This window comes from Symphalangus syndactylus, chromosome 5, assembly GCF_028878055.3.
Source record: "Symphalangus syndactylus isolate Jambi chromosome 5, NHGRI_mSymSyn1-v2.1_pri, whole genome shotgun sequence".
In the NCBI taxonomy this organism is placed as follows: Eukaryota; Metazoa; Chordata; class Mammalia; order Primates; family Hylobatidae; genus Symphalangus; species Symphalangus syndactylus.
The window spans coordinates 92725900-92736487 of record NC_072427.2 but is presented as its reverse complement, the minus strand read 5'-3'; the positions used below and the strand labels follow the sequence as shown (position 1 = coordinate 92736487).

At 44.2% G+C, this 10588-nt stretch overlaps 1 long non-coding RNA gene across 1 annotated transcript; it reads left to right on the top strand.

Annotated features, from left to right (window-relative positions):
* Positions 1-702: 702 nt before the first annotated feature.
* Positions 703-3704, top strand: LOC129481837 (uncharacterized). The gene is made up of 3 exons (XR_008657529.2): positions 703-884; positions 1830-2944; positions 3087-3704. It is a non-coding gene; the product is annotated as an uncharacterized lncRNA (long non-coding RNA).
* Positions 3705-10588: the final 6884 nt, after the last annotated feature.

Below are 10588 nucleotides of genomic sequence, written 5' to 3'. Positions count from 1 at the left end.
TTTCTGCTGTTCAGTCACTGCTAATGGCTTGTAGTTTCCTGTGATACTAATAAGACAGGCTAGTTTATTAGTGTTTTGTTCTCTTTTTTCCATCTCCTCCCCATGACCATTCTGAGCAGACAGCTGTACTCTTCACATGTCCTTGCTTCAAGAAACTGGTTGAAGACCCCGCTTCGTCCAGCCTTGTGTGAGTCTGAACTTCTTGAAGAGACTTTGCCACAAGTTTAGTGGTGGGGGAGGAGGAAAAGGAGTGCTTTTGAGGTCTGGGAAGGAGAAGAAGATATTTTAGAACCGACTCTCACACCTCATGCCTCCCAGCAGGGCCTCGAGGGTGTGGTGAGACACCAGGACCACACAGCCTTGGGACCAAAGCTGTGCCTGATGTGATACAGGTCTCCATAAAGGTTTGCCAAACAATGGGAGGTGCTTACAATTTCCCATGACTGTCACTCAGATTATGTGTGCCTAAATAACTTGCCCATTGCTTAAGAGAGAAACCCCATAAATGTCCTTTGATCCATTTATGCCCCAAGACTGTTGTCATTGTCATTATTGTCATGTTCTCAAATATTTTTGCCTGGAGAGTTTTCCTGTCTGAGGACTTTTCACACGTAGAAGAATTACTTCTCATTCTTCCTGTTGAAATTACTCTCAAATCTTTTCTGACAGAGTTGCAAACACACTGACAGCTCCCGAATGATCTGATACAGGATCCTTAATAGGCGTGGAAGTGTTCACCAGACAGAGAGGTCCTGCCCTTGCCGATCTGAGCTGGTTCTGTGTTAGAGACTCCGTGGGCGTCTGTTTGACAGGATCTGCCAGGAGCTGAAGAATAACTTCCCTGATCTGGAAGAGCAGATCTCAGATATTTTGCACATTTGCAGGTATTTTAAAACAGTTTCTGTAAGATGCCAACATTACTTTTCCAGCATTTTGAAGTTCTCCAGTGTTTACTGAGAAGAGCTCAGTTGTGTTTATACTGCATTTCAGGTGGGTTTCTTGACTGCACCTCTCACTTCATCACCAGCTTTGCTCTGGGCCCCTAACTGTACTCCCCCTGAGGGTCCCGTGGATTCAGGTGACTGGTGCCCTTCAGGTTTCATTGTGAGGACCTATTCTTCTTCCTGGGACTTTGGCTTGTGTCTTTCTTCTGCTAAGCCAAACTTGCCACTTCCTCTAAGATTCTGTTCCAAACTCTGTCTTCTCAGGAACGTTTCCTGAAAACCCGACTCCCTATGCTGATTTTTCCTGATGAGCCTTCCCTATGCCCTTGGTAAAATGAAGTTTGACAAACACAACTCTGTGTCTATGAACATTTGCATTCATATAACTTTCCTCTTCTCTTGAATTATTTGCTTAATCCCCCAGGAGTGAATTTACTGGATGAAAGCATTTCGCCTTTTTTTGTGTGTGTGTGAGATAAGGTCTTGTTCTGTCACCCAGACTGGAGTGCAGTGGCACAATCATAACTCACTACAGCCTTGACCTTCGGCCTCAAGCAGTCCTCCCACCTCAGCTTCCCGAGTAGCTGGGACTACAGGCACACACCACCACACCCAGCTTATTTTTGTATTTTTTATAGAGACAGGGTTTCCCCATATTGCCCAGGCTGGTCTTGAACTTCTGGGCTCAAGTGATCTGCCTGATGCAGCCTCTCAAAGTGCTGGGATTACAGGCATGAGCCACACTGCCTGGTCGCATTTAGACATTTTTATGGGTGATTGAATTCATTCATTCAAAAAGTATTTGTTGAGCATCTGTAGGATGCCAAGACTGTGCTGGTAGCTAGGGTGTGACAGTGACTCACAGTGACCTCTTATCCTTCCTAGAACCTACCCCTAGGAGTGGTAGAAAACCACAACCAAAGAAGCAAATGGAGACGCAGAATATCAGATGAACGGCAGCTACGCAGGAAAATAAAGCAGTGCAGCAGGATTGGAGGTGCTTGTGGTGAGAGGAGGCAGGGAGTTGCTTTTTACATGGGGAGATCAGGGAAGGCCTCAGTGAGGAGGTGATATTTGAATAGAGAGAAACCTGGGAGAGGAAAGAGAGTGAGCCCTATTGATATATAAGGGTAGAATGACTCTGGCAGAGTGGTTAGTGCAAAGGTCTTGTGGCAGGAAACACCCTTTTGGACTTCCATTGTGAATGTCTTGGGACACTTGATGGTGTCCCACAGGTCTCTGAGGCTTTGTTTGTTTATTTATTTATTTAGAGACAGGGTCTTGCTCTGTTGCCCAGGCTGGAGTGCAATCATGGTTCACTGCAGCCTCAAACTCTTGGGATCAAGTGATCCTCCCACCTCAGCCTCCTGAGTAGCTGGGACCACAGTTGCACACCACCATGCTCAGCTAATTTCTTATTTTTTTTTAGAGATGAGGACTTGTTTTGTTGTCTAGGCTAGTCTCAAACTCTTGGAGTCAAGCAATCCTCTCTCCTTGGTCTCCTAAAGTGCTGGGATTAAAGATATGAGGCACTGGCCAATAAATCATTTTAAAAAATCATTTTTTCCCTTTCTGTTATGGACTGAGTGTATGTGACCCAGACCCCAAATTCATATGTTGAAACCGCAGTCCCTAATGTGGTGGCATTTGGAGGCAGGGTCTTTGGGAGGTAGTTGGGTTTGAATGAATCTCGAGGTGGAGCCGGTGAAGGAACTGGTGCTTTTATAAGGAGATGAAGGGACCAGAGCTCTCTCTGTCATGTGAGGATATGGCAAGGAAGCAGCTATCTGCAAGCTTGGGACCAAAGCTAAGAAAAGACTATGCTGCCACTCTGATCTCAGACTTTGAGCCTCGAGAACTGTGAGAAATACAGAGTTACTGTTGAAGCCACCCTGTCTGTGGCATTCTGTTATAGCAGCTGTAACTGACTAAGACAGGTTCCCCTCTTCAACCTGGATAATCTCAGTGGACCTACCCTCAAATCTGCTGTTGAGCCACTGGTGAATTTTTCATTTTGGTTACTGTACTTTTCAGCTCCAGAATTTATAGATATATATTTTGATAATTTCTTAATTTCTGTCTCTTTATTCATGTTCTGTATTTGGTGAGACGTGGGTCTCGTACTTTCCTTTATTTCTTTAGATTGGGCTTTCTTTAATTCTTTGAACATACAGTTGTCCTTTGATATCTGCGGGGGATTGGTTCCAGGACCCCTGGGGATACCAAAATCTGTAGATGCTCAAAGTCCGATAGTTGACCTTTCGTATCTGTGGATTCAACTGATCGTGGATTGAAAATTGCAATGCGAGAATGTGGATAGGAGGACTGACCGTACGTTATTTGTAATAGCTGACTTGACATCTTTATATAGTCAGTTCAACATGTGGGCCTCCTCAGGGACAGTTTCTGTGTGTCTTTTTCCCCCCACGTATGGGCTATATGTCGCGTATGTTTTTATGTCTCCTCGTTTTTGCTGTTGAAAACTGGATATATGACATACCATAATGTGGTTACTCTGGAAATCACATCTCCCCAGGCTTTGTTGTTTCTGCTGTTTATTAAATAACTTCCCTGGATAAAGGGTGTAAAGTCTATGTTCTTTGTCACAGATGACTACGAGGAGTTTCTGGGAACTTCCAGACAGGTTAGACAATAACAATCTCTAAGAGTAGGACTTCGGGGAGTTTCACTCCCTGGCTCCCCTGTCCAGCGGCTGCCAGCTTTCTGCATTTACAGCTACTGTGGAGCTGGGAAGAAGGAGATGGCAACAGGGCAAGTTAAAATGCTGCGCAGCTCACAGTTCTCTCTGAGATTCAGTCATTTTTCTTGAATAAATCTCCAGGAATTGTTGCAAGCCTTTAGTTAATTTCCACAGTTCTGAAAAGTTGATTTAGAAAATTTTCCGTCATTTTCAGCCACAGCCAATTTCACCATTCCCTTGAAACTTGCATTTGTTTTGCTTATATCCAGATTTGCAAAACTTGCTCACTGTTCACTAGATCCCATCTTTTTTTTTTCGAGACAGAGTCTCGCTCTGTTGCCCAGGGTGGAGTGCAATGGCGCGATCTCGGCTCACTGCAACCTACGCCCCCTGGTTTCAAGCGATTCTCCTGCTTCAGCCTCCCGAGTAGCTGGGATTACAGGCATCCACCACAAAGCCTGGCTAATTTTTTTTTTTTTTTTTTTTTGTATTTTTAGTAGAGACAAGGTTTCGCCATATTGGTCAGGCTGGTCTCGAACTCCTGACCTCGTGATCCACCTGCCTCTGCCTCCTAAAGTGCTGGGATTACAGGTGTGAGCCACCGCGCCCAGCCAAATCCCATCTTAATTCAACTCACCTGCATGCTTTCAGACCCCTCTTGGTCTTTGCCCCTCTGTGGTAACTATTGCATTTCTAGAACACTGGACTTAATTCCCTAGCCCTTCTTCACATCCAGGCATTCTAGGACAGGAAGAAACTGCTGTCTGATTCTATAATTATCACACTTTCCATGGCTGAGTGAAGTTTTGACGGAACTTTCTATTCAAATGTTATACGCTTGTTAAAGCAAACTAAATATGGCTTGAGAAGGACTCCGTATTTCTGTATTTTAGTCCTCGTGGATGAACTGCAAACTAATTTAATAGGTAGACAAGATTGAGACCCTAACTTCAGAGTATACACCTGTAACAATAGCTGAGTCTTGGCCAATCCAGCAGCCGTATTTCAACCTCTCAAACACTGCTGAGTGTTCACACTGTGTTCAAATAAGGCCAACACCGAGCCATAACCAATCCAGCTGTTTCTGTATCTCACCTCTGATTTCTCTACATCGCCTTACTCTTTTTGTTTATAAATGTGCTCTGACTACAAGGCACCCTTGGAGTCTTTCTGAATCTGCTGTGATTCTGGGGGCTGCCAGATTCGCAAATCATTCATTGCTCAGTTAAACTCCTTTAAACTTAATTCAGCTGAAGTATTTCTCTTAACACACTTTATATCTAAACATTCCAGTTTCTTGATGCACCTTTTAAAAATTGAAGAACAGGCTGGGCGCAGTGGCTCACGCCTGTAGTCCCAGCACTTTGGAGGCCGAGGTGGGCAGATCGTGAGGTCAAAAGATCGAGACCATCCTGGCCAACATGATGAAACCCCATGTAGTAGGGTCTTTAGTAGAGACGTCTCTACTAAAAATACAAAAATTAGCTGGGCATGGTGGCACGTGCCTGTACTCCCAGCACTTTGGGAGGCTGTGGCAGGAGAATCGCTTGAACCCGGGAATCGGAGGTTGCAGTGAGCCGAGATGGTGCCATCACATTCCAGTCTGGGCGTCACAGCAAGACTCTGTCTCAACAACAAACAACAGCAACAACAACAACAACAACAACAACAACAAGTGTCTGGGTAATTTCCATGTTTGAACAATTATGAATAAAGCTGCTGTGAACATTCTGGTACATGCCTTTTGGTGTGCAGAGAGCGAAAGTGCGAGGTCGTAGGGCCCACGCATCCAGCTTTTGTAAAGTCTGCCTGTAATGATGCTGGGAGTGCTGAAGACCCTCCCATTTTCGACCTGTCAGGAGGTTAGCTGCTGCCGGGAGCTGCCTGGCCAAATGCTATCCTCTTAGCCCAGTGACAGTCCTGATTTAATGACTAGGAGATGTGGGGATAAAACAGCCCAGCCCCACAGGTTAATGCTGGATGTCCCTGAAGGACCATCCCAGCTTCAGAACTTCCTGAAGGATCACCTGAAGTCTCCATTTCAAAGTTGAATAGAAGCAGTGAGGACAAATACAATTTTCCCTTCTTACCAATGTAAGGGGGAAAGCAACCTTGTATTTCTGGAATCAACTCCATTGGTCATGTTGTATTTTTTATATTTTCCTTGTTATTATTGGTAGTATTTTAAAAAAGATGTTTGGACCTAACTGCGTGAGGGATATTGGACTATCATTTTCTTCTCTCATCTTCTCTTGTCATAAAATGAGTAGGGAAGAGTTTCCTCCTACTATATTTCTGAAAGAGATTGGTATTTTTATTTCTATTTGATAGACTTTCCTGGTGGAACCATCTGGGATGAGTAATTTCTTTGTGAGAAAATTTTAAAATTACAAAATTCAATTTCTCACATATATATATATGTAGATGCGATTTCTCCTAGGTTTGGTAATTTGTGTCTCACAAGGAATTTGTTCATTTCATCTAAATTGTCACATTTATTGGCATAAAGTTGTTTATAACTTTATTAATTTTTTACTATTTGTAGGTACTATAGTAATGAGCCCTCTTTATTCCTGATATTGATAATCTGTGTGTTGTCTCTTCAGTTTTTTTTTTCTTAATCAGTCTATTTAGAAGTTTATCAATCAACCAGCTTTTGATTTCATGTTAGACTTTTCCTGTTTTTCAATAAAGCGTACATTTCTGACTACATGGCAGCATCCCACATATTTTGATATATTATATTTTCATTCACTTGCATTGAAATATTTCTAATTTCCTTTGTGATCTCTTCTTTGACCAATGAATATCTAGAAATGTACTACGTAATTTCCAAACATTTGTGGATTTTCTAGGCATCTCTTTTAGTGGCTTGTATTTTAACTTCATTGTAGTTAGAGTATATACTTGGTATGATATAAATCCTTTAAAATTTATTGAAACTGTTTCTGACATTAGATATGGTCTAAGTGAATGTTCTGTGTACACTTTTACAAGATCTCTCTTAAATAAAATGCAAAGCTATAAAATTTCTAGAAGAAAATTTGCATAACCTTAGGTCTACTGATGAGGTTTTACATATGCAACACTAAATGCATGATCCATTTAAAGAGTTTATAAGTTATTTACAAGATCTCTCTTAATTTATATAACTATACATTGAAATCAGTGCTGTCTGCATCACTGACTTTTATTTTTTATTTTTATTTGTAATTTTTTGTTTTGAGGCTACAGTCATTGGCACAATCTCTGCTCACTGCAACCTCTGCCTCCTGGGTTCAAGTGATTCTCCTGCCTCAGCCTCCTGAGTAGCTGGGACTATAGGCGCCCACCACCACGCCTGGCTAATTTTTGTATTTTTAGTAGAGACGAGGTTTCACCATATTGGCCAGGCTGTTCTCGAATTCCTGACCTCATGATCCTCCTGCCTCAGCCTCCCAAAGTGCTGGGATTACAGGCGTGAGCCACCGCACCTGGCCCTATTTTTTATTTTTAATTTGTTATTATTTGGGTGAATTTAAGGGGTACAAGTGCAATTTTGTTACATGATTATATTGAGTAGTGGTGAAGTCTGGGATGTTAGTTTATCTGTCATCAGAATAATGTACATTGTGCCCATTAAATCGTTTCTCCTCATCCACCTCCCTCCCACCCTCCACCCTTCATAGTCGCCAGTGTCCAGTAATCCACACTCTCTGTCCATGTGTACACATCCTTTAGCTCCCATTGATAAGTGAGAACGTGTGGTATTTGTCTGTTTCTAAATCTCCACGGGTTTAACGTAACCTAAAGCATCTGTTGGTAAACTCAGCGTTTCAGGTGTGAAAACTCTGAAAGTAGAGCCACCGTCCAGTGAGATGAAGCGGTCACATCTGACCCTACCCTAATGTGTGACTTGGAGTCCTGAGAACCTGAGCACCTGAGCACCTTACTTTGAAGGTGACTGTCCCCAAGGGCATGCTGTGTCCTAGCCCAGCGTCGGTAACAGAGCTCCTTCTGCCTCATCCCTTACCCTCTTCTCCCTCTGCTCAAGAACCAGTTGTTTGGCGGTGAAAGTGGCACCGTGTAGGGAAGGGAGTCACACACCCAGCCCCGAATCTGGAACTGGCTGGGCACAGGTGTGCCATGAGAGTCTCGGAGCCTCCCACAGGGATCATCTCGCCTGCCTTGCAGGTTGGGTATGGACAATACATCACGTATGTGTGGTGCCAGCCACAGAGTGAGCAATGAGCACATTCATTCATTTATTCCACAAATATTTATTAAGCAACTGCTTTACAGCAACAACACTGTCCAGGCACTTGGGATAGGGTAGTGATTAAAATATAAAAAGGCCTGCCCACGTGGGGCTTAGATTCTAAAAAGCAGCAAAGAAAATGTAAACAAATAAATATATTTCAGGTCAGGAGTTGGCTGGGGCTGCTGGAACAAACTGCCACAGGCTGGGCGGTTTGAACAACTGAAATCTCTTACTGATCTAGAGGCCGGAAGTCCGAGATGGAGGTGTCCCTGGGGTTGGTTCCTGCTGGGGCTGTGAGGGGAAATCGCCCAGGCCTCACCCCAGCTGTAGATGACCGTGTTCTCTGTGTCTCTTCACGTAGCATCTTCCCTCTGTGGGTGTCTTTGTGTCCAGATTTCCTTTTCTAATGAAGACACCAGTCATACTGGGTTAGGCCCATCCTGCTGACCTCATTTTGACTTGATGACCTCTGTAAGGATCCTATTTCTGGTGGGGTGCGGTGGCACACACCAGCACTTTGGGAGGCTGAGGTGGGTGGATCATCTGAGGTCAGGAATTCGAGACCAGCTTGGCCAAATGATGAAACCCAGTCTCTACTAAAAATGCAAAAATTAGCCAGGTGTGGTGGTGCATGCTTGTAATCCCAGCTACTCAGGAGGCTGAGGCAGGATAATCACTTGAACCAGACAGGCAGAAGGTGCAGTGAGCAGAGATCACATCACTGCACTCCAGCCTGGGCGACAGAGTGAGACCCTGTTTCAAAAAAAGAAAAGAATAAAAAAGACCCTATTTCCAAATAAGGTCACACGTTAAGTACTAGGGGCTAGGACTCTAAGATATCTTCTGGGTAGGGGGCATAATTCAGCCCGTAACAGGTAGGTATTGGAGAATAAGGCAGGAAGGCCAAGCACGGGTGGGTTCAGGTGTCAAGGGGGCCACGCTTTCTCTCCTGGCTCCAGGTGGCTGCAGCGCTCCCTGACTGATACGGTTAGGCTCTGTGTCCCCACCCAAGTCTCATCTTGATTGTGATCCCCATAGTCCCCACAGGTCAAGGAGAGACCTGGTGGGAGGTGACTGGATCATGAGGGCGGCATCCCCGTGATGCTCTCACGATAGTGAGTGAGTCCTCACGAGATCTGATGGTTTGCTAAGTGGCAGTTCTCCTGAGCTTTTCTCTGTCTCTCCTGCCGCCTTGTGAAGAAGGTGTTTGCTTCTGCTTCTGCCATGATTCTACGTTTCCTGAGGCCTCCCCAGCCATGTGGAACTGTGAGTCCATTAAACCTCTTTCCTTTCTAACTTACCCAGTCTTAGGTCTATCTTTATAGCAGTGTGAGAAGGGACTAATATACCGACACTCCTTGCTTACAGCTGCGTCCCTGCAGTCTCTGCTTCCATCGTCTTATGGCCTTCTTCCCTCTGCACGTCTGAGCCTTTACGTGACATTCTGGCATTCTTCTCTGGGTATATGTGTCTCCATGTGTCTTCTCCTCTTCTTATAAGGATACTAGTTATATTGAATTAAGGATCGACCCTATTCCAGTATGACCTCTGTATTAGTCTGTTCTCATGTTGCTATAAAGAACTGCCTGAGACTGGGTAGTTCACGAAGGACAGAGCTTTAATTGGCTCACAGTTCCACATGGCTGGGAAGGCCTCAGGAAACTGGCAATCATGGCAGAAGCACAAGTGGAAGCAAGGCACCTTCTTCACAAGGCAGCAGCAGGGAGAAGTGCCAGCAGGAGAAATGACTCTTACAAAACCATCAGATCTCCTGAGAACTCACTCAGTATCACAAGAACAGCATGGGGGAACCACCTCATGATTCAATCCCTTCCCACTGGGTCCCTCCCATGACATGTGGGGATTATGGGAACTACAGTTCAAGATGAGATTTGGATGGAGACACAGCCAAACCATATCAGCGTCATCCTACTTTACATCTTAATTCTGTCTTCAAAGATCCTATTTCCATTTAAGGTCACATTCACAGGTACCAGGGGTTGGGACTTCAGCATATCTTTTAGGGGGACACAATATAACACATGACAAGAATCTCACTCACTCTGCTTGAGGTGAAAATCACCAAACTGGGGATATCACTGAGTGTGTCTAACACTCTTCTCAGGGCTCTGCAACAGGCAGAAGCTTCCCAGCATAAAGTTCAGTCTTTTCAGAGTTATATCCCTTATCAACTTGCAGAAGACCTTGGAAGCAGTGTATAAAAGTAAAGGCATAGAGAACAGGACAGTTACAAATGAAGAAGAATGACTCACTCAAGGACCAGAGAAATAACTATTTCTGGGTACTAAGAAGGAATTGAAGATTGAATCTACTGTTTTCTGAACTCTGAACTTTCTGGCAGTGAAAGCAAGAGGGGAAATGTGTTTAGTTCTATACATTAATTACTTTTTAGTTAGTATGATGACCAAAGTCTTCAGCTACATTTTGGCAAAGTTCCTGTAAGGATCCTCTTAGCCTCGCTTGGGAAATCATTGCCCCAGGGGCAGGCTGAGGGCAACGGTAAGGTGCAACACTGGTTCTCTGTTAGAGTTGCAAGCTTTGCATCACGTCTTCCTCTAAGGGGGGCTTTCTTTGAGGAGAGTCAAACAACACGCTTCCTGATGATGTAACTGAACTCAGGGTTTGCATTTAGAAGAGTCCTAGAAGGGAGGCTAGCTGATCGAATCAGCAGGTGAGTCTTCA